General features: G+C 35.4%; 1 protein-coding gene across 18 annotated transcripts in view; it reads left to right on the top strand.

Annotated features, from left to right (window-relative positions):
- LOC139135682 (ELKS/Rab6-interacting/CAST family member 1-like) overlaps nt 1-6,100 on the top strand; it is a 48,991-nt gene that overhangs the window by 2,532 nt on the left and 40,359 nt on the right. The window lies entirely within an intron of this gene.

Genomic DNA, 6,100 nt, shown 5'->3' with positions numbered 1-6,100 from the left:
GTGGTGACCTTTGACCTTAGCACGATGACTATTGACATTTGCTCTGATAATGAATTTTAATCATTGATTTAAACCAGTGTAGCCATTAAGATCAGCAAACACAGTTAATTATGTAACTAACAGAAATGATACATTATGCTTCCGTGGATGTAATCCTCGAAGATGGACATCTCGAAGATGGACAAGTTCTTGCATGCATTCAGGGGCCATGAGTTGTCAAGGTTAACATTGCCATGTGTGCAATTGAGACAGGGAAAGTAAAATGTCATATGGTGCTATGTTGCCCCTTGCTGACTGTACATAGACTTGAAATAAATCACATCTTTGTTAGATTTAAGTTAGTCATTCTTGTTTGCCAGAGTGTGCAATTCTCGTGACAAAATTGATTTTCAAAAGAAAGAATATTGATATGAAGCATGATTTTGTTATAGAATATGATGCTTTTGTCGTGGTATGACACATCATGCACGACATGATCAAATTTAGAAAAATTCTGCATACATGTTATTTATCTCCTTGTATATATCTGTGTGCTTCTTGAGTAGTAATAGAATATTTGTCTGTGACATTGAAATGAAACATATCAACCTAATACAGGTAATTTATTCATGGGTTTTATTGGTTATGTTTGTTTGACGTGTGTGTCAACTGAAATTGTTTGATGTAGATGTAATTTGGAATTTAATACAGTGAATTATTGCCAGGTGAGGCTCAGTTTATAGGGCTGGATTTCCTTCCAAGAACCTCCCAACTTTTGATTATCAAGTCGATTTAGCAGTCAATGAACAGAGAGATCCCCTGTCTGCACCTCACTCTAATTCCTTGATGTAGGTTAAGTGCAGAAACGGGAAGATTTTGAGAAGGCTCAAAAATTTATCTCACTCCTTCAGAATAAATAAGGATTTAAACAGATAACGATGGGATTGAGACAAGTATCCTTTTCTTCAGATTGTATCGGAGCCGGTAGCAAACTTGCAGTAATTACAGGTCTAGTTCACATGGCTACATCTAAAACGTGACTTTCTTTCATTCCTCCTATTCACTGTAAATCCAGCATTATACTTTATCTTTGATATTGAATATTGACCATTTAATGATAGGTTTCGGAGGCTGTTCTGGCAGCCCAGAGAAATAAATTATTTGATGATGAAATAAATTAATTGATGGAAAAATGAATGTAAAAAACCTAGAATTATTTTATTGTACACTAGCATGAGAGGCAGAGTACAGAGTTTTATATTCATTGCTGTACATAGAACAACCCTCAATAGTGAATTATGTCAGTGAACTCTTGTATGATACAAGGAAAAAGTGGAATATGGTACTACTTGTCATAACTGTATTATCATTTCAGCTGTTTGTTTTTGACAGATAGATTGTCCAATGATTAGTTCTAAAATGCTATGAACGCGATCATTCTCGCCCCTCTGGCAACCATGATTAGAATTTAAAGTTATTCTCTGAAGGGTTCCTTCATGCTGTATTGTTGAAACGAGAGGTTGCTATTGATATATAAATTCGCACAGAAAACCATCAGTCCCTTTTGAAATTCCAGACAAGGAAAATAATAAACTGAAGTAAAACCTTCCTCAGGACTGAACGTCAACAACAAAGAATTGACCCTGTAGTCTGCTGAGTTGACAGTTTCTGAATAATGGACCTGGCCAGGGAAGTATTGTCCTCACAAAAGATGAGATCCATTGATGAATACACCGCCAATGAGCCTTAGACTCTGAGCGTCAGCTACTTGGCATGGAAAGTAGTATACTCCCAAAAGGTGAAATCCATTGATGAATTCACCAGCTATATGGCTGTGAGCATCTCCTGCTTTGGCATGCTACTCATGTCAGTGTATTTCAAAAGAAGGTGAAAAGGAGCTTGGAATATGAGATACTTTTTTAGGGTGGGCAACCAATGAATATTCTTATTATAAGCTATCCTATTTAGAATTGATCTCACAGCTCCTATCAAGTGCATAGGTATGTTTTTCATCTCTGGTATGTGGAAACTGAAATCTTATAATATCACACTAATGACATGTTTCAATTAATTTTCTTGATAGTGCAAGCCACAATGAATTGTCAGAAGGCTTGACATGACATTTCTGTATTTAAAGTACTCAACTTGCCCAATCATACTTCAGAATGTGAAGAATTTCTCATTTATCGCCTCTCATTTATCAAGTTTCCTATGATCAAAGGTTGCTAGCTTTGTTGCTTTATCAATGTAAAGAGGGGCAAAAACTACACGATGCCAACGTCAAACTGGTGTGAATATTTACGAAGGATACAAATTGTAAATCAAAGATCTGGTCAGCTTTTCCATCTGAATGTGAGTCACTGTAATCTCCCAACATGCTTTGTGGCACATCTCAATTCAACTCCATTGTATGCATATACATACTGCAGTGAATGGATCTTAGTAGCTGTAGGTCATACATTGCTGGGACTGAAGGACTTTGTTCCTTTATGAACAGCTGGAGTGAAAATCAGGTGAAGATAAAAAATAAAATGAATTTGGTCGGTTAAAACAAAGAAGAGAAAAGTATTTGGCCAGACTGTATTTTAAAACTTAGACCAAATTCTTTTTGCTTATCAGTGTATTCCCTCAAGTTAAACCTACGACAGTGCAACGCCCGATAATTGAATCCTACATCTCTCACTCAACTTCAAAAGATACTTTCCAGAAACTATAGTTGGATTGTGACTGGGCTACATTTAATAAAGGAGTAAAATAGAATCTTTTTGAGGATGTCCAGCATCTAGCACTGTGTGCAGATGTGTCAAAGAAATTTCTGTCTGCCATCAAAACAAACATCATACCTGTACAAAGGGAACTACACTTTACAAATTTAGAATCATATCCCTGAACTATATAGTGCTTTTATGCCTTTTGTCTTGATAGCAAACAATTCATGAACCGAAAGGTTGATGCATGTACCCTGTACGTTCTTCCTCTTTCATATCCCAGTTCCACATATATACAGTGTCCATGTGGGTCCAGCCATGCCAAAAAAACGACAAGATTGTTTTTGCATAAGGCTATGCCTTCAAAACCCACTGATTTTGGTGTTTGAAGGTACTGGATGGTTTTTAAAAGACAACCCATTCCCAGTGATGAAGGCAGTATCTAAGTCGTAATGATGATAATACTTAGGCTGCAGGTTTTAGTACAACAATAATGGAAAATTCAAGGTCACTTTAATGCTACTGTTCAGTTTGTTGTTGTGGTCAAGTACATGTACCTTAATGAATTTCTAAGAAATGGACTCTGAATGAATGAAGATCTAACTAAATTACTCTCAATATAAAGTGAAGTACAGTAAATATGTTTTATTCATTCGCTTTCTCTAAGTGTATGCTTCTATTGATTATTGGTATTGGTTATTGGTATAATATTTGAATTCATTTAGATGAGACAGACAATCCTCTATGGGTGGCATTGTATACATATACATATAACATCAAATATAGAATTTGCAGGAAAAAATTTTTACTATAAATATCACTTATAAAATGCACAAGGTTCAAGTGTTGAAATGTGAAAGGTACAGAGGTAATACAGTACAGGAACTCACGCACAACTGAACAAATATTCTGTGAAATTGACTTAAATTTACTCTATGGGGTATATTATTGTTAGTAGAGGCCTCTTCATTTTTATGAATAAAAATGTTATAAAAACTACATGCTTTGCAGACAGGTCATAAGTGGTAAATTTCCTGTTCATTTGCCATTTCATATCTCAAGTAGAAAGCAATAATTGCAACACTTTTTTCCATGTGATAACATTAAAGTTCTGATGTGCCTGGAAACTTAATTTGCTTGATGACATTCTTGTTCACTTTATGACTTGATTAATGTTTTTCTTGGAATTTTTGATTGGATAACTCTGGCAAATTAACTTAAATTTCCCATTAGTTTGAAATAAAGTTGTCCAAGACCAAACTCATTCCGTCAAAGGGATGTACTTTTTCGTATTCTTCAAATACAGTTGTGCTATTTTGAGATATGCAGTCATTCTCATTGATTGAACAAAGAAGGGAGGAAATACTGATGGGTAGAAAATTTGCCATGGATTGCAAAAGACATGATTGCTACTCGACTCTCAAGTACATTCATCCAGAGTACACTGATGAGCAGTGCCATTAGGGCTTTCATAATAGCCATGTTGTCCCAGGCATCAGTGAGCCCTCAGAGAGGAGTGTCTGCGTAGAAGGCAAAATGCCCAGTACTCTGGCTAGTTGTTTATGGGAACAGATCTGTGACCCTGGGAATGATGTCATTATGGTCTGAGCATCATCATGGTATTATAAAAGGATAAATGATGTCATTACTAGGATACTAGCATTTCCATTGTCTGATGGTTGTGCTGCATGCTAGATTGGAATATGCAAAGAATTCTGTAAAACATACAAGCTATGCTATGATTGAAGATGAATTATAAAATTTGCAGTTGCAAATTATTGTGGTTCTTGACAAGAATACTATTTGTTTACATTTACCCTGTATTTGTCAAAATCTATTTTCTCATAGGATATATTCTTGTATTTGATTTTCTGAAATTTGTTAATTTTCTAATCGTAATTTTTAAAGAGGGTGGTTGACCATGACTAAATAAGGTAATTTACTGTTGCTTCAGAAAATGCCTGTCTGACCTCTATGTGTCAACAACTCAGTTGATAAATTGTCAGTGTTGTTTAACAGTGTCTAATAATGGATATATCTACAGAGAGAAATTGCTTAATTTAATGTGTTTATAAATGTCACCCATATGGTATTGGTGTATCCAAGAAGCAGTGTGATGAAAATATGGTGAGCCCAAATTCAAAACATATTACCATCTCCTGTACCAGATGCTGTGCTATGAAGTGCTCTCCCTCCAGTATACAAGGATACTGTTTCACAGTAATCAAATACTTGTTTAGGTGAAATGAGATCAGGGAAACTGTACTATAACTGTTTGATATTTTGAACTGTGTTACAGCTATGGGTCATTGCTGTTATTTACATTTACATGTAACATTTTACATTTCTTGTTTTCGAAAATAAAATGATACTGAGCTGTGTTCACTCAAGTGGTGTTGTTTAGCAATAAAACTACTAGACTGAATGAAGATGACTCATGAGAGAGATGAGACAATAAAGTGTCAAAATACAAAGTGACATTACTGATGACACGTCCTTTGGCTGTTTTTGTAAGGCCTTCTTCAGGAATGGGGTGGAATGGAATGGAATGGCAATTCTTATTTTATCCATGTGTTTTATATTGATACAATCATTCAAGGACTATTCCAAATCTCACAAGGAGTAGGTTTATGACTACAGCATGTTGTCATTAATTTCTGTGATATCTGCATATAATAAATATCCATGGGGCATAATACTCATTGTATTTATACAACTGCATGTGGTAAATAGATGATTTGAATAAAGCACACTAGGTCAAGCCACTTCAGATAAAACAGTCAGGGTTGTATAGTATAGTTCAAGGACAACAGGTGATGGGGTAATTTGCTGGTCAACCGCAAATACATGATTTCGTGAGTGCTAAGATGCAGCCAGGTGATTTAGCTATAAGTATTACATCACTTTTGCTTTACACAGAACGCGCCCAGGGTACAGATAGTCAGACTCAAATTTCTACAATTCTTTTCTGATCTACCACTTGTAAGGCTTAATTTTGAAGCTCTTGAAGAAAGAAAAACTTTTGTTGGCTTAGTTTTTCGAAAATCCAAAATTTGATTTTCCCCCCATAGAGTTAACACGGGAATGGCAAGAAAGAGCAGTTAATTTATTTATTTGTTTGTTTGTTTGTTTGTTTGTTGATATGTATTTCCGATGGTTAGGGTTAGGGTTAGGCTTAAGTTAGGGTTAGGGTTAGGGTAAGAGTTAGACTTATTCACTCCCTCTATATATTCAGATATAGAGGGAGTGAATAAGTCTAACCCTAACCCTAACCCTAACCTAAGCCTAAGCCTAACCCTAACCCTAACTTAAGCCTAACCCTAACCCTAGTCATCAGAAATACATATCAACAAACAAACAAACAAATAAATAAACTGCTCTTTATTGACAAATATTAACAAAACAGCTTTTCG

The sequence above is a fragment of the Ptychodera flava genome, chromosome 6, assembly GCF_041260155.1.
Source record: "Ptychodera flava strain L36383 chromosome 6, AS_Pfla_20210202, whole genome shotgun sequence".
NCBI classification, from domain to species: domain Eukaryota; kingdom Metazoa; phylum Hemichordata; class Enteropneusta; family Ptychoderidae; genus Ptychodera; species Ptychodera flava.
Note: the sequence above shows the minus strand (reverse complement) of the source record. Positions and strands in the feature narration are given on the sequence as shown.